At 43.4% G+C, this 18,793-nt stretch overlaps 1 protein-coding gene across 1 annotated transcript in view; it reads right to left on the bottom strand.

Moving 5' to 3' along the window:
* The window catches only part of zfhx4 (zinc finger homeobox 4), an 88,191-nt gene extending 70,841 nt beyond the window's left edge, over positions 1–17,350 (bottom strand). Inside the window, 1 exon segment of the mRNA XM_069151544.1 lies at positions 17,311–17,350. The gene's annotated coding sequence lies outside the window, so the exon portion shown is untranslated.
* Between the last annotated feature and the right edge of the window lie 1,443 nt (positions 17,351–18,793).

Below are 18,793 nucleotides of genomic sequence, written 5' to 3'. Positions count from 1 at the left end.
GAGCTTTCATCTTTTTTGCCACATCTCCAAAAAAGCAGTTTAACTCAATTAGCAAAGAATGTAATTTTATTTACAAGACTCCCAAGTAATTTGTAACACACACACACACGCACGTACGCACGCACGCACGCACACACACACACACACACACACACACACACACACACACACACACACAGACACACAGACACACACTTTTTAAGCAAACTGTCCCTCTCCCACGTGGTTGGAGCTAAGAAAGAAGTATTCATTGCTCATGCATGTGTGTCAGTCTATGTGTGTGTATCTGAGTGTGTGGGCGTGCGCATGTGTGTGCATGTGTTTTCGGACAGTGGAAAGATCATGAGACACATTTACGTCAGATGAGTGAATCAGACAAACCACCGCTAATTTCAATGAAGGATTCTTTTTTTTAAGGGAGAGGGAGGGTGAAAATGAGAAGTAAAAAGTCGAGGAGAGGCGGACAGTGCAGCGGCAACAATACGGCAACATAACCATGGAGCACAACACAACTTTTGCGCGCGTGTTTTTTGTGCGCAGGTTTGCACATCAAAGCTCTTTTTCTACTCAGTTGAGGACAGCAAGTCGCCAACTAATTGTTGTTTTGCGGCGTTATGTGTTTAGTAATCTGCCTCTCTTTGTCTCTGCATCTCACCAGAGACATGGATTAGTGCTAAAATGATGACTGCTTAATCCTTGATTTGCCTGTGCTAAATAAATATTAATCTAGCCTGCTCATCATGCTCTTGTAAGGTACAACGTACACAATATGAAAGAGCTTTGCTGTTACATAAATCACAGCCTTATCTTTTGGATGAGGCAAAAGCATGACACCACGTGCGCACACACACACACACACACACACACACACACACACACACATATTCACACACACACACACACACACACACACACACACACACACACACACACACACACACACACACACACACACACACACACACACCTCCTCTCTGCAATAACACAGCAAGTTGAACGGGGTGGTGAGGTGGGATTATTTGCCAAGTGAAATTAATAATCCTGCTAAATACAAAGCCTGAAAAAAAAAAAATCTCTAAAATGCATGTTTTCTCTTGGGGTGTGTAGATACACACAATTACATACCAACCCGGGAGAAAATTACAAATATCACTCATTTGTGTTGATTCAAACCCCTCTCTATTTCTCTCAGCAGGTTTGTTTGGAAGAAATACTGCTGGGAACATGAAAAATGAAAGCTGCCATTGCTGGACTCTCTCCCACACACACACACACACTTAAATTGACAAGGCCGTGGTAGTACCGCGCAGAAGAAGTTAAGCAAACACTGTCCACGTCAGTCAAGGATAGCACACACTCACGGACAGACACAGAGAGCAGTCTCTGACGCAGGCATTTCATATCCACCTGGCAAATATAAACGACTGGTTATACTGTATCAGCTGCCATGAGCCTCAGATTCTCTGCTTATTTCATGCTGTGACGAGTGTGACGCTCATGAAACAACATGTATGTGTAACTTATCTTAAGACTCAAAATTGCATATACATGACTTTAAATACTTGGCACGGCAGGCAGTCTGAAATTAAAAACGAAGTACTTTTCCAGCACTGAAATGTGTTTTATAAGAGCAGTACGTCAATGAAACCTATTATCAAGCACTACAAACTAATGAAGCAACTCCGGCTACTTGTTGCCAAAAGTTTATTCCTTTTTAGGAAAGAAAAAGAAATTTCAAAAATGTTGCCCTATTTGGTGAAAGATGTCTATCAGTATCAAGTGACCCAAAACATGCTGGCAGCCGTTAGTTATGGGACAGTGTAAGTCAACGCATTTTACCGCAGCTCTGAGTTTGCTGGCTGTCTTGAAACGCTAGTCGTTGCTCTATTATGGGCTGACCAGGTAGGGACATTTTGTCTGACCAGTGTGTCAAAATCAGCTGATGCATGTTTGCTTAACCCGTGCTTATCTGCCCAATTATAGTCACGTCCAAATGAGAAGAGAAGAGAAGAGAAGAGAAGAGAAGAGAAGAGAAGAGAAGAGAAGAGAAGAGAAGAGAAGAGAAGAGAAGAGAAGAGAAGAGAAGAGAAGAGGGAACATCTGCTTTTACAGTAAACAGTAAGGATACAGAAACACCTTGCTAATTGTACAGACATTTCTCAGACATGGCGACCAAATCTTCCACTCCTTTTCCAGGGGTAACAATAAAGTTTAAAGTTCAAACCCCCACTGTTTTCTAAAGACGGTACTCGGCGGGACCCGAGCCCTGTTATTATCTTCATAAACATAATCATAGGGCAGGTATCCTGACTGACGCCACGAGCTATGTGCCCCTCACTTAAATATCTCCTGAGCACTTCTCTGACACGCCACAAAAAGACCATTAGTGTCCTGAGCATTTCAACGGGGGAAGAATGTGCTCGCCTTACATTAGAAATAGCACAAATGAACACACATTTATACACACTCATGTACAAAGATGGGAGCAGGCATAAGGGATTTGCGGGAAAAACACACAATACAACACATACCTTTTGGCTTTCCGAGAGCTTGAATACTCGTGACAGGTCTAATTTCTGGACCTAGGGAATTACTAATTAACTTAAGCTTTCGGCTCTCTATTTAATTAGAGAGGTCTCCAAATGAACTTTAGACCAAAGCCATTTGCTTTTTAAACAAACCCCCTTTTTCTGACAGCTGTTGTGAGTTTGCCCTGTTCTCACAAAAAAAAAAAAAAAAAAAAAAAAAAAAACCCACAAGGAAAGCACAGTTGTTATTTATGCCATCATAGGCTCTTTTTCTGGTTACTGTGAGAGAGGAAGAAAGAGGACGGGAGGGAGGAGAGGGAGAGAAAAATGAGCAATAGAGTTGAAAAGTGTACGTTTTAATTGGATTTCGGTACAAACAAACAACTGTCAGATGTAATTAGCGTGGTTTTAGATTAACGCCGCAATATTCCTTTATCAAATAAACACCATGTCACGCAAATCTCGGGCCGGCGTGCTGAGACAGCGGTAAAATGGACCGACTACCTGAGTGTTCACTGCAGGAAATAACCACTACGAGCTAAAAGTGAGACTGTAACATATTTAAATCTAACATACAACATAAATGTTATAGTCTCTTTCTTTTTTTTCTTTGTATGTATGTGGGTTGCATTGCTCTTTATATGTCAACCAAGGGACCATGGAGGTCAATGACAAGGCAACTGAAGACCACAAGTCAGCAAAATCTCTTTTTTTCTCTCTCTCTCATGAACACACACATGCACACGCAGATTGTGATTACTACAGAACAACGCCACGTTCAAACAGATACGGTACTTCTCTTTTTTCAAAAATTATACATACGATACCCTGTAAAGGGCAAGGAATCACTTAATGCTATATTTGAGACTATTTAAGCCTTTCGTTTAATAATATTCCAAAAGGGTGTCTCCCACAAACCAAACAGACCACCGGACCGTCCATCACCACATCGTGACACTTGTTTAGGTACTGTGTTAAGGAAGAGGTCCGTTCTCCAGCGCGCTTTGCTTTCTTAACAGTTCCTTCACAGCCGTCCTATATCGGCTCATCTAAACTGGGATGAAACAAGGCAAAACTCCCCTCTTTATTTAGTCTAGGTGCACAGAGTTGATTCATCAGTGAAACCGCTGACAAAACTAGCCCTGTTAATACCTACAATTTCATATACAAGAACATTCCTGCGCCTGTTCTGTTCTTCTTCTTCTCCACTGTCACAGAAAAAGGAGGCATATTTTTTTTTTCTCTTTTTAAAAGCAAATAATTAAAGATTATTCCACAGCCGGTGCTGGCCCACAAAAAGAGGTAGGGTTTGAGAGGGATAGTGTTGGCTGAAGTCTCCTCAGGGAGTTGTGGAGACACATGCTTGCTCGCCGGTATTAGATCAGACTGAGACCTACACTGGAAAAGGAACGATCTTCACTCTTTTTTATCATTTTTTTTAACTACTTTTCATATAATCCTGCAGTTACAAAATGGGACAGGACTATTCATATTTAATGTGACTGCATGGGTGAGTATTTTAGCTCCTGCAGATGACAAGAATAATTTGTATTCCTATTAGACGCACACCTTACTGTAAAACTGAACTGTTTTGCAGGTACGTTTAATCCATTCTTATTAATTCAAATGGCCTTTTTAACTTAATTTGAATACATTTCTGAATCTGTGCGCACACATTTTTATGAACTCAAAGAAATTTCAGTTTTATAATAATAATAATAATAATAATAATCTCGATGCTACCTCTTTGGTAAATTCATTTCATCTCTCATTACACTGTTTGTTTAAGACCACAAGTCATGCATAATTAATTAGCCACTTATTCCCTGACAAGCCTTGCCAATGGCCTTGATATCCGCATGCTGCTGCCTTCAGGAATACCACATGCCAATCATGTCACATACCTGCAAAACACATGCACACTCAGGCAGATGCAGATGCTGACACGCATATAAATCATACACCGGGAAGAAAGTAAAGGTGATTTGATGGATATATTCGGATGAAAAATTGTCTCTTCCCCCGCAATGGAACTTTTTTTTATTATTATTATTATCATTCCTACAGTATCACTCGCTATTTCTCCATCTTTCCTGAAGGTCTATTAATGCGCATATGTCTTGTGACTGGGCTCGCTGCCTTTTCAATCCTCGCCTTTGTCTTTGGCCGACAAGGAAGGGAATGTATCATTTGTCATGAGACGTCTTGTGCTATTGTGGTGCATCTTTTCTCAAACCTGGAGAAACTTAGTCATTCATCAACTTTTCTTTCCCCCACTTAACTCTTTGGATGAGGTAGTTGTGCATATCTTCTCTGGTTTTGTTTTAATCTTGCCAGCTTTTGCAGCTCTGAAAATACTTTTTGAGAGCAATCGATAAAATGTGGCGTATAACCTTTTGTACTGTGTATTATTTTGTTGGGAAGTACAAGAGGGACAAACCTTTCTAAAATAAAAGGCTGCTGAATGCTTTGATGAATATGTAAGATGAGGACTTTGAGGCACTCACATGGACTGAAGGGCTGAGCAAGTGTCCTTCACAGTGACTGCATCAAGGAGTACAGAGGACAAACAATGTCACAGCCTGAAAGGTAACTGCAGCTTTGAGTCTTGGTGAAATGAGTGTTAACATAAAAGCACACCAATAAAGCAAAAGTTTAGAATTAGCAGTGGGCAGGGAATTTCTCTTTGCATTCAAATTGCCCAATCTCTGTTTGCTATGAATTCACCCTGCCAAGCCTGTCAACAGAAAAAAGAGCATCGGGAGATGCAAATGACGGATGAGACGGACGACAACAACAGAGAACATGAGACAGACACACCGACAGAGATGTACAGAGAACGGAATCAGTGATTCAGTATGAGAAAAAGACATAGGCCTATTTTTATTTTTTACCAGCCCATTATATTTGACCTGAACCTGAGAATCTCAGCCACCCTCAGGGCCCGCAGGACCTCAGATCAAACAGAGCGAGCACTCGAACACACGGCCCTGATTGTTCTTTCCCCACCCTGTGAAATACCCCCACTTCCACTTTGAAATGAAAAGAATAAACATATTATTCTAAATGAAATACCCAGACCCATGTTTTTCCACGGCTAATATCCTGTACGAGATGGCTGATGCAAAATAGGCAGTAGAGCCTGAGAACGGGACAGAGCACAGAGGGAAGAGAAAAATCCCCCTTTCTATTTTCCCTTAAGAGACTGATGAAGGCTTGGCGAGATGAGAGAGAGAGAGACAGACATAGAGACATGTGAGAGAGAGAGAGAGAAAGAGAGAGAAAGAGAGAGAGAGAGAGAGAGAGCGAGGGTAAAGCAATCCTGACTGGCGCTGGACCAACAGCAACAAAAACATTTAGATAACCGCGCTCAATAATGAACGATTTCAATGAGGACAAAAATTACATTTCCTACAGATAACATGCCCCCTTCCCATAACAGAGCCAAAAGAGCCTTGAAACCACGTCATGCTCCACAGTGGTGCGCTGGAGTATTATGTTAGGGGAGGGTTGTAGTAACTATATTAGTATCCTTTTACCCCGCCAGAGACAGTACTTTTACTGGTTGTAAGAAGATCGAGTTGGCAGGACTGAGAGAGACAGAGGAAAATATAGACCTTGTATGACAACTCAACTAGCTTCAATGGAAAAGCAACAAATCACTCCTGAACTGACTCGGCCTATGCTTTAACACTACCGGCGGCGCGGCTCAAACGATTACCGATCTGCAACACACACAACAACAACAACGATGACGAGGGCCACTCAAAATAAAACGCCACATACACATAACCGAGAATCTCTGCAGCACACTTGATCCTCACAGGTGGTGTGGGGTCACAGCAAGAACGCCGTCCCCACCTTTCCCATCCGCTAAGCACTCACTTCCTTTCATGCCAAAGTCTGTCAAGTTGCTTGAGAGGGGAAGAGGCAAGAAAAGAGGAGATATGGCGTGGAAAGGAGGCAGAGAAAGAGAGAGGGAGTCTTTGTCCTCCTCCACTCAGCTCCAGCACGTTTCCTCCTCGGGTCTGGCCGGGATTAGCATATGAAAGCAGAGGGAAGGCGTGCAAAAGGTCAAAGAAAGAGGATCCTGTCCAATGAGAGACAACAAAAACAGGCCACACCGGCCTTTGTGCCGGCCATGTTCTTCACCACCCAGCCTCGCGCCCCTCCCTCGACCCGCGATCATTTCCATACGCCAGATGCAATAGCAATGATGACGGTTGATCATAAATTACTCACAAAGTCGAGCTGGGTCATATGGAAGTCACAGTGGCAATTTTAAGCTGCGTCACCACCCGCGCGCCCCCTCCCTGCCGCTGCCACCACAGCTTCACATGCACGCATCCACTCACAGAAAACACACCTGCCTCGCCATTTGATAGTTGCCTCTGCCCAGATGACATCCGATCAAATCCTCAGCAAACATCTCAATAAAGGAAAATGTAAGAGCAGTGTAGTTTGATTTGATCCGCGAAAGCCGCTCCCTTCCTTCCATGTAAATGCTACCTGAGCCACATCCATCCACTACATAATTGTACACTCCAGTGCTTTAGGGATGCAGTTTAGTATATACATGGAGGCTTAGGGAGTTTACCAGTCTCCGCAGTTACTCTATTATCATACATATTGCTTCACATGACAGCTTCCATCTGCTGGCATCCGAACAAACAGCCAAAAAACACTGGCCTTGTGTTTCCGGGGTCCTCTCCGGCAAACACACTCCTATACCGGCAGCGGCCTGAGACACAGGGACCGGAGGAGAGAGCGGGGGGGGGGAAGAGAGGGAGGGAGAAGAGGGGTAGAGCATTTCATCTCTCTTTCATCTCTGTCACCCAGTCAAGCGTTCAATGCCCCATTCAGCGCCTGCCCAGCATTATGCAAAATAATGCTAATCCCCTTTCCCGTGCTTTCACACTTGTATAAACCGCCGTTCCTGCCTCTGAAAAGCAATTATATCAGTTTACGTTCCTGTCAAAAAACAGGATTAGCATGCAAGTACTAGTAGCACCAACTAGGCCCAATCTCTATCCACCTTTGGCAATCGGGAAGCACAGAACATTAAATGTTTGTCCACCCTCCCCCCCGTAAAAAAAAAAAAAAAAAAAAAAAAGGAGAAAAAAGAAAGTCCTGCTGCTTGGTTGGGGGTCGCTATAAATGTGTTGTAATTAGATATTTAGATGGAATGAAAAGAGGGGCTGAAAGTTTCAGAGGCAGAACTCGTAGTCCCTGTTATTTTGGCCCGGGCCTTTTCTCTGCCAGAATCTCCGTCTTGTACAATAATCAAAAACAAATTCAGCTATGTCGCTACACAAGGGCCATACCAGTCTCCCGGTCGCAGTCTTGCTTCACAGACAGTATGTGTGTCGCACATGTGAAGTGACACGCAGAGACTGACACACAAATGAACTGTTGTTACTCCCTCCGACACATTGCTTCCACATGCCCACAAGGTTGCCTGTGCACATGCAACACACACACACACACACACACACACACACACACACACACACACACACACACTGAGCAGACGAGGAAGGATGGCAGAGTATTTTTGAATATGCAAATGCTCGTACAAGCAGAACGTGTGTAAATAGGAGTCATTGTGAGCTGGTTTAATCTGGACAGTCGGGCCCCTCTCTCTCTCTCTCTCTCTCTCTCTCTCTCTCTCTCTCTCTCGCTCTCTCTCTAACCCTCTCGTGTTTTTGGTGAGGGGGAGGAGAGGGATGCACACCCATCCCAACTGAAGACAGGTCAGGGACAAGGGACATTAGTCAGCACAATTAGCAAGGTCGTCATGGCGACTAATGAAATTTGGCAAAGTGGCCAGCCTTAAATGAGCTAGCTGGTTATGTGCTAGCATTGGGGGGGAGGGGGTGGGGGGGGGGCCTGGCTGGCAAGCTGCTGGCTGGTTGCCTTACACACACCCATTATTCTCTTTTCTGCCGTGGTGGTACAATAGAGTCACTTGTATCTCAGCCGATACCCACCGGCAGTACAAGCTCTCCGCCTGACAATTTGCATATGTTAATATAATTAAGTGCTAATTACACTAAAACTCGCATATTCACAAGCACCCTCCCCGGGAGCTACGGAGAGGCTTGATCTCGTTCCAAGTCTTTAACCCTCCTCCGTGTCTCGATCGGTGTGTGTGATAGAGAGAAATTGTGTGTTAGTGGTGGTGGTGCCCGAGGGCTGACACAGGAAGCCCCCCTTCTTTGAGATATAATGCTGAGCTGCAGTGAACTTCTTAGCCCCCGCCCCCATATAGGCCTCCCTCAGACCTTGACAGCACTACAGCAGACTGTCACCCCCAACACACACACACACACACACACACACACACAGGTGTTAAAAACCTCTTTGCATCAAAAACTACAAGCTTTGAACAGTTGCATAATATATATTGCGTAAAAGGCCACCTATGAAAACTCTAAAGAAGTGCAAAGGAGAAAGTCTAAAAAAAGAGAACTTCACCGTTGAGAGTCAAACACAATTGATTCAAAACACAGGTTGAGTTTTCACATCATTTTTCGTCGATTCCAACTGCACTCCTCCGGCTTGGACACCTTAAATATAGAGAATTAATTTATCCTTCGTAAATTCAACCGGACGCCACTCGTGAAGAGAATGCTGGACACGTTCAACATTGACTCCACCAGAAAGCAGATGACCAGAAGGACATTCAAACCAAAGATAACTAACAAAAAAAAACAATAAAAAAAAAAAATAATCTACGTGATTCCCTCCAGTGAGTATGCTTGTATGGATGTGAGAGTGTAGGCCTGCCGTTTTGATAATGGAGGACAGGCGATTGTGCTTTTCACATCGTAATGGCCGTGAATCAGGGAGGAAGCCAAGCGGTCGTGCTACAATTAGAGTTCTTTTGTGCCTCTTCCTCTGTCTCTTTCTCCGTCTCTTTTCTTGTTTTCAACCGCTGACACTCTACCTATCATGGGTATGTTAAAACAGTCTACTCTACTCAGCGTGCAAAGGCTGAACTTGTATGTGTGCGGGTGTGTGTGTGGGGGGGGTGAGGTGTGTGTGTGTGTGTGTAGGGGTGTGAGGGGGGTGACTGGGGTCTGAGCGGAGGGAAATTCACACTGTGTTGTTGCTGGACACGCAAGTACACACGCATGCACACACGCATGCACACACGCATGCACACACGCGCACCAGATGGCACAGGAAGGAGGATTAAATAAACGCACATGCACAGACACACACACACCTATTGGCAGACAGACGCCTCTGTGTGCACTGTCCCCCTAATGAATGTCTATTGGGAGTCAGAGGGTCCAAGCTCATTTAGTTGACTCTCAATGAGATGCAGCATTATGACTATGGTAATACGCTCTTCCCTTTTCCCAATAATCATACGCAGGTCATTGTGTCACAGTGATTCATTTCTATCACACACATACGCCAGATGTTATTACGCAGGAGAGTAAATCTCTCCAATGGATGTCGATGGGCTTCTATGCAAAAAAGGTGAAGTGCAGAGGAGGGGGGGGAAAAAAAAAAAAAAGAAGAAAAAAAAATATATATTGTTATAGCAGTGCAGCGTGTTGTAAGCTATACTGCTCGCTCGAGCATGACGGCTGGTAATGCAGGTTTGGATGTAGCTCTGTGTGTGTCTCTTTGAGGCGCGGGGTGGGTGGGTGGGTGGAGGTTTGGGGGGGCGGGAGCTCCCCTTCGCTAATACCTGCTACTCGGATTACCACAGCGTCTTAAGTATTCAACCGGACTCATATTTTCCCTTTCTGCCTTTTTAGCCAAATTGGCTGTCTTTACGGTGTAAAGCAGCGATATAGCCCTCCTTACTAAGGGCCTATGGGGGGGATCCACGAAGAAGAACATTAAAATGCAGCGATAGCCTTGTTGCAAAGCTCCTCTCTATTTCTTTCTCTCTCTTTCTGCAGCAAAGGCTTCTAAATCATCCAGCCTCCTCTATTAGACGGGAGACTTATTGAGGTAGAAACCATAAAAAATGAAGAAGGGAAATTTAATCCCTGAAATATTGATTTGCACATTAATATCAGATAGGCAGAGGGCAATCTAGCCGGGTGGAAATGACACATTGTCGACCCCTAGGAGAGGCCCGAGCCAATCTTCCAGCTGCATGTGTCTTAGACCCAGGAGTTATAGGACAGACTCAGCCCCTGTCTCTCTCTCTCTCTCTCTCTCCCATCCTCTCCTCCTCCCAGTACCCTCTCATCCCTCTTGCACCCCCTCCACCCCCATCCGCACCCTTAATGAAGGCTGCAATGCTGAAAATGCATTAGCTTTTAATAATCAAGAGGCATTTTCAAGCCAACAGCAATTGTCCTCTCAGGGCTGTCTGCCCATCTTTCACACTATATGTTTTTTTTTTTGGTGTTTTTTTTGTATCCCTCCCCTTTATTGCTACGGGTAAAATGAACGTTGCAGGCAGCTTAACTAACATGGAGAGATATACACACCCAGTCTTTGATAGTGCTAAGACAGCCAGCGCAGAAAAACAAAAACAAGGGGCCTGAGCTTCTGCAAACATGAACCTCAAGAATTCCCTCATTTGCAAGACAAGAAAAATAACAGAGATTTTGTTATTTTAGAGTGAGACAATACCATCATTAACTGATGAAATTCACTGCAATTAGACAGGGTCATCCTGTTTCCTAATTTCACTTTCTAATTTTCTTTTTATTATTATTAGTATTAGGCCTGGGTGCATGTTTTTGTTTTGAAATATACAATTTTATGCAGATTTAATTGAACCGTCTGACAAGACTTCAGATTCATCCTGTCCAAAAAACATCACTGTTTAGTTTATCAGTGTAGAAAATTGATATGACATAAGTTAACATTTAACTGATAGAAAAACAAACGTTTTTCAATTTTGTTTTTATATTTAAAAAAATATACCAGTGTAATTGTAATAATAATAATAATCATAATCATAATAATAATAACAATACTATAAAAATTAGTATTTCAGATTATTAAAGCAGTAAGAGCGGTCCTTATTTGCATATTGACAGTCTAAAGGAAATCCCATTTTGATTAAAATTGAGTATTACGTATTAAAACCTGTTCAATAATCCAAACAAAATTTAAAAGTATAATGTGTTTGTAAAAAGTGAATTAAAAGCTTCCGTTTTCGGGGGTAAATACGCTCTGAAGCCCATACCAAAGAAAGCAAGAAAAGCCGTATAAATAGACACAATCCTGTAAAAAGGTCGCGTATCCCATATTGGCGATCCGTTCACTTTACAGTCTCTCCATACACACACACTCACTACACCGTTACATACCCGGGTTGGAGACTGACTGGCCCCTTGGCCCTGATGTTTTGTTTTTTTCCTCCCGTGCGATCGATGTCCCCCCTGTCACTGTCGCGTCCCAATGCGAGCCAAATCTATCTACCTAACTCAAAAAAAAAAAAAAAAAAAAAAAAAAAAAAAAAATACCCATCAGGAGGCAAAAAAACACCTGAGAATCTCCACCTCTCCACTAAATAAAAACAAAACAACACTAATCTACAACTTAACGAAGATGTTTCAACCAGCATCTCTTGGAAATAAAAGAAGTCGATTTTATATCAGGAAATTGTCTGAGCCCACCGCCGCGGATGGGGACAGAGTGTGGAAATGGAATTTACAGACTATGAATGGAAGGCGGAATTTAAATATGTTAATGTCAATACATGTAAATGAGGAATGAATTTGGAATACAGTCATATGTTTCAAATGCCGGTGCTAAAGAAAAACAGGGGACCCGGGAGCTGGCTGGCTCTGAAGGGACTCTCCGTGCTATCAGTAGCCCAACGATCGGTCTCCCTCCTGGGCGACGCAGCCACCCACGCCTCGGTAGAGTGAGACTACTTTTTAAGCGCACCAGGTAAAGGTGTATGGGGCTACGATTGGCGATTGTACGTTGCTTTTGTAAAGACCCTTTGATCGTGGTCTTACTTTGGCAATTTCAAACATATGCACTTATTCAGACGAAGGGGGGATCGTGTCGGGAGACTGATCGTGTCACTTCGGCCGTGAATGCCTGGAAGGTGCATGAAACCCCGATGTGTTCAAAACTGGCTTTGAGCGCTGCGGTGCATCTAAATTATGAGTTGAAATGAAACATCTGATGGCCGCAGACGGAAATTTGGAGTCGGGAAGTGGGAGAAACAGCAAACCGGACACCTCGACTAGGAACAAGCTCAAAGCGGACATGTCCGAGAGATCGGACTCATGGAAAGGCACCACCATATCCGCACTGCAAAGCCACTAACGGGGGGCGGGGGAGGGAGGGAGGGAGGGGGGGAATGCTCGTCTTGTCTCGCTGTATCTAACGTGGAACATTCATGGTGTCTGTCCGCCACACAATCTCAACAACATTCGCAGAAAACTTTGCAAAAACGGCAGGTCCGGACGTGGTATCGTATTGTAGCCTAGTAGCACGGACACATGCGTAAGAACGCCTCCAACCCTGTCAGTCGCTTGTTTTACTGTAGCCAAAGCGCCGGAGTTGCTCTAACATCACGATATCCGCCTTGATTCTGGACTAAAAACACCCAGCACCTGTTATCCAAACAACCCCGATGTCAAACATCCACCAGCGAGATAGATAATCGATACCCGACCCCTAAATTTAACACACACACTCCAAACTACTCAATAAAAGTTAAAGGGAGAGGTGGAAAGGAAAAAAAAACAAAAAAAAAAACAACTTACTTTCTTCCCCCTCCAAAACCGTCACCTCCGCTTCTCTCTTTGCTCTTGGGTTTATAAAACAGTCACATCCAGCGGCTTGCGTAATTGGACAATAAAAAGGTGAAAAAACAGGGAAAATTACAATAATCCTCCAACTTTATAATGGGAAAAGGGGGTAAAATCACAAATGTCAAGCGTTTAGAGAGCTATCCCTTATTTTGGTTCCGGTGGCGGTGAAACGACGTGTCGACGGGCTGCCTCGCAGTTTCTCTTGTGGACGGGGGTCGGGAAACGGAGGAAAGGAAATGAAAATCCGATATGTCTTTATTCTGCTAATTATTATCGTTTTAGCCCTGTTTAAAAAAATGGCTGATTAAGTTGAGTGCGCATGTCTTTGTGTGTCTATTTCCCGATATGCACTCTGGGAATGGGTAGAGAGACAGAGAGAGAGAGAGGACGAATGAGAGAGAGAGAGAGAGAGAGAGAGAGAGAGAGGGAGAGAGAGAGAGAAAGAGAGAAAGAGAGAGAGAGAGAGAGAGGGAGAGAGGGAGGGAGCAAAAGAGAGACGGAGAGGGAGGGAGAGAGAGGAGAGAAGTGTAATTAGTGAGTTGATCAACAGTCTCCACATTGCAAATGACGCGCACACGGAGCCCTGGCGGCCGCATAGGTCTATGCGCGCAGAAAATCCTTTTGTATGGTTTCTCCTCTCTAAGGGCCAAATCACATGTAGAACAATGGACAACCGCTTCCCAACAGGCTGGACTCAGAATTACTTACAAGTACTTAGAAGTCATCTTTTACAATGAAAACAAGTTTTGCAGATGCATATTTCTGTTTCGTAGAGCACAACGCTCCGGCACGGCTTTCTTTTAGATTTGATTTAACAAATATAAGATGACTATTTTCTTCTGTCCATGCTGCTTTTTATGTGCATTACATCATTTTGATTTTATTGATTATGACACCACAGGTGAAATACTTTTTTTCTAAGATGCGCAGAATGAAGCGTCTTTGCAGATTCCGAGGTAATGTGAGACTATAAAACATTTGATTTTTATATGGGTTTTGGAGCAATTTATGAAAATGAACGACAGCTGAATTTTTTGAATAACACCTCTGATCAATAATGTGCATAAAAACATAAAGAAAAGGCACCTGGGGAGAGAATGAAAAACACAAAACTGTCTATTGCTGCGCATCAAAACGGACCTGGGTGGAATACATTTTATAGGTAACAGCATTTTATGCACAAAAGTATAAAACGCATTCACATACGTGTGTAATTTATGCTCCATGTGGATGCATGGTTTGTCTTTTTATATTGTTTTCTGTCATAATATGCTCGTTGTTTTCTGAAAATTAGGATATTGCATCCGATCTGTTGCATATATGGTACATATGAACAGCCAAGCTTACAAATCAAATCCATAACGCGTCACAGTAATATACCACATGTTGGAAAGTCATCTCTGCCCTTTCGGGACCGCTGAGGCCCCGTGTGGGTTCAATAGAACCAAAGTGCAAAAATCCAATACAGGGTCACACAAAAATCCCCCTCTCTATTCTTAGTTCAATTCGCTGGCGTTTACATTTAGTGTCCTTTCAAAGTGCATCGGTCTTTTGGCCCTATATCATTTCAATGCAAACCGTTTACTGTGTTTCCCCACCGGTTTCTTAATAGAGGCTTTTGGGCAAGAGGAAGACTTTACACAGTCTCAATCGGGGAGAAAATCAAGAGATCTTGTTCTCCTTCATGGAAAAAAAAAAAATCGAAGCTGGGGGTGAATTGAACTGCATGAGCCGGGGCTTGGGATGTGATGATAAGGCTGCTGCTGGCAAGTGAAGTACTAGGTCTACTTTGCAGCCACATTGACTGGACTGCACCCATACCAACTGGATCCTTAAGAAGCCAAGAGATCCGAGCCCGACCCGACCCGAGGCTGTTTATTCTGGGTTTAGAGAGGTCTCTGACAAAGGGGGGTGGGTGGGTCGAGGTGATGAACAGAGGCGTCACTTTTCACCCGGATCCAAGGCTCCTGCTGCTGCCGCTACTGCTGCAGCTGCCTCCCTGTCCTCCAGGGGGGTTTTTCTAGCCTGTCAACCCTGGGAGGCGTCGCTCACAGACGGCTTGGAGAGTCGAGTCGACCCGCTGCTGCAGCGGACGCGCAAAAAGTCCACAGGGGCCGTGCGTCAGTCTTCCCAAAGCTGAATGGAGTGGACCTATTTTTTATTTGCGACCTTATACATCCAAACGGAGGACTTCTGTAGGCACAAACCAGCGTGATTTTTTCCCCCCTTTTTTTTTCTACGAGCGTGTCCATTTCTGTGGAAGGATGTACTTATTTTCTACTTTCCAGTGATTAAATTTGTGTGCACAGTTGACGTTTTCAGCGGAGTTGTGTTTGTTATTTTATTTGTTTTCGATGAGAAAACGAGAAAGTACAAAGCGGATTTAGAGAACTGATATAGGCTCCCGCTTATCTTAACCTCCTGCGTTTTGTAAATCCCCCCGGTCTCCACCCTCCCTCTCTGCCCGCAGACGATGCTCTTTCTCCGGAGGACCGCTTGACAATAGACCGCGTTAACTAATATTTCGCCTCATTTCAATATCAGCAGCATCCTCAATTAATTATAGATTTTTATCTGTAAACTCCGGTCTGTGTGTGACTGCTTGTGTGTGTGTGTGTGTGTGTGTGTGTGTGTGTGTGTGTGTGTGTGTGTGTGTGTGTGTGTGTGTGCGTGCGTGTATGCGTGTGTGTGTGTGTGTGTGTGTGCGTTCGTGTGCGCGCGAGTGTGCAACTATATTTGTGTGTAAAGTAAATAAATTACGAAGAAATTTCTGGGTAGTATCACCAGAAAGATAGACAATGAAGAATGAAATTAAACCCTTTTAATAAGAGTGCAATTATCAAACACTAAAGGACCTGTGTTTGTTTAATATTTTATAACGCATATATTGATATATGAAAGGTAGCACTGACCACTCAGTGCTCTTCTGTCACTTCAGAAGATCAATAACTTTGAATCGTCCGGAGATATTACCATATTGGCTTGACACACTGGGACATGCTAAGGGATGGGACTATTGTTGCTCCATCAATACATTCATTGAAGTCAGACTGGACTGACCATTCATGCTCCGCCTTGATTTTCCTGTTATAATTTTTCACATAATAATTTTGATATTTGTGTAACCTGTCTTTAATGTTTACTGCAAACACCTGGCCGGTGTTTTTTTTGTTTTTTTTGTCTGGATGTGCAATCAGACTTCCACCTTGTTTGTCCTATGCGTCGGCGCCCTCATGGGGTTGCAGGGCTGACCCCTCTGCCTCATCAGGACACACAAAAGCACGCAAAAGCCCACAGCTCTGACCTGCAACCTGCCACAGTGACCCACTGGCCAACTCTCGTCCAGCAAACACACGCACAAACAAGCTTTATAAAGGCCCATAAAATAGACAATAATAAGTTAAGTGCAACTCTTTGAATGTGTGACCGATATAAGATGTTGCCCCTGTCTCCTGAACAATCAAACCAAATTTAAGAAAAACGTAAAAGTCGTTATTTTCAAAATATGTACAGTTTTTAAAACTGTTTTTTTTTTTTTTTTTTTAACCCACAATAAAAGAAATATGTCAGGCAGAAATCCTCTAAACGTAAAGCCATTTGCAAGTTGTCACCTGTGTGAAGTTTCAGGTGCGGAGCTGCAATTTCAGTTAATTTGCAAATAAATCAAAAAGATAGAATTATTTCAGCGACATTAAAGTGTCAGAAAATGTTACCTGAACTTGTTTATCTGCCATGACAAGAAAGAGACAAGTAGGCAAAAACTATTTAGTCTTTAGCAATAAAAGAGGAAAAAACGTAGAAAAAAGCAGAGAAACAAATGAAGTTTTTGCCCATAGATGCTCAACATAAAGCCTCTCGACATTTTCACAGTCAGCCCTAAAGCCATCCAGCAGCGCTCCATAAATATGCAATCGTTATAAAAACTTCAAATTTACCTCCTCTTACCTCTTTTAAATTCCCCCAAAAGCATAAAGTATAATAAGCCAGTGAAAAAGAAGATACATAAAAATGTAGACTCTTGGTACCTTTGGTATAAAGCATTCCGTTTTCCTTCTTTTCTGTCTTTCTCTTGCTCAGTAGCGATCCGATAATAGCATATGGAAAGTGTTTTCAAAATGCCCAGATTTGGCACATTGTCATTGAAAAGAGAGGAGCGCAGTGATGCGGTGCTACAACAGGGGAAATGAGTTGCGGATTGGACGCAGCCCGCCTCGGTGCGGACTTATCCCACTTTAATTTAATATTCCGCAATCACACACACTAGTGATGGCATATAATTCAAGGAGAAATTCAGAGGGAAGGAAATGCTTTTGTGTGTGTGTGTGTGTGTGTGTTTTTTTTTTACACCACTTTATTTGATTAAGGAGAGAGGCAGAACAATATTGTCTTTTTTTTTCTCTTTCCCCTTCTCTTCTTCTCCCCCCCCCACCCCCACCACCACCCCACCTCCTCAGCCAGTCTTTATATTCTTTTATACATGAAACAATAGATTTGTATTTGTTTGTATTTAGATAATTTATTTAAAAATCAAAAACTCCGACTTCTTTGCGCAACGGTGTCACACTGGAATCATCCCTAACATAAAATCGAGACCCATAAACGCTTGTTTGTAAAACACTGAACCCAAAATCAATGTATTGGGTCATTTCAATCGATTATATAAACGAAAATCCATACGCAACATGAGACCGGTATCAGCCCACTCTTCCGCTCCCTTTTAAAGAGAGAAAGAGAGAGAGGGTGAGACAGAGAGAAAGAGAAGAGAGGAGGGGGGGCAGAGAAGAGAAAAGGGGAGAGCTTGTAGCGACTGGGCTAAAAACAAAGTCTGTCAAAGCAGCCTTTTGCCTCACTCACTTAGATCATGGCTTCTCCAACATTTTCATGTCAGGGACCCACAAAATGGACACACCTTATACCAAGGGTCCTGATTTATTTGTATTTAGTGCCTGGGATTTCCAATATGTTTTTTGGGGGGTTATTGATATAAAATTGAGTGTGGCGTTCCTGGTGACACAAGTGAAACCTTTGTTCAGACACATGTTCTCTAATTGGAATAATTCCACGTTAATGAAATCACAGTCAAATTAAACAAGTCTTCGCTTTGCCCCGCGGGGGCGGGTATGTGTGTGTGTGTGTGGGGGGGGGGGGGGGGACGCCTCGCGTGGCCTTTTAAGGCTTCTTGAACCCCACTATTGAGAACCACTAACTTTAGATGTCAAATTGCTTCCAGATGCGACCATGATAGTGCAGCTCCTGATGACAACAATTAGAAAAATGCCCTAATCAAACGGGGCCACGCGGGATTACGTTGCATTTCAAGGGTCAAGGGGAAACGTTTTAGCAGCACCCCCGCCTCCCCCCAACCCACCCACCGCCTGCACAGCAAATATCACATTTCACCAACACATAACCTAACCCTGCAACAATCAAGCACTTCAGGCACTATAATCACGTATGCAAATTCCCAACGAAAGGCATGGACATGACAGCCGGTGCGCACTGTCAGAT

The sequence above is a fragment of the Embiotoca jacksoni genome, unplaced genomic scaffold (assembly GCF_022577435.1).
Source record: "Embiotoca jacksoni isolate LCO1_2020_lvr unplaced genomic scaffold, fEmbJac1.0.p SCAF_17, whole genome shotgun sequence".
NCBI lineage: Eukaryota > Metazoa > Chordata > Actinopteri > Embiotocidae > Embiotoca > Embiotoca jacksoni.
Note: the sequence above shows the minus strand (reverse complement) of the source record. Positions and strands in the feature narration are given on the sequence as shown.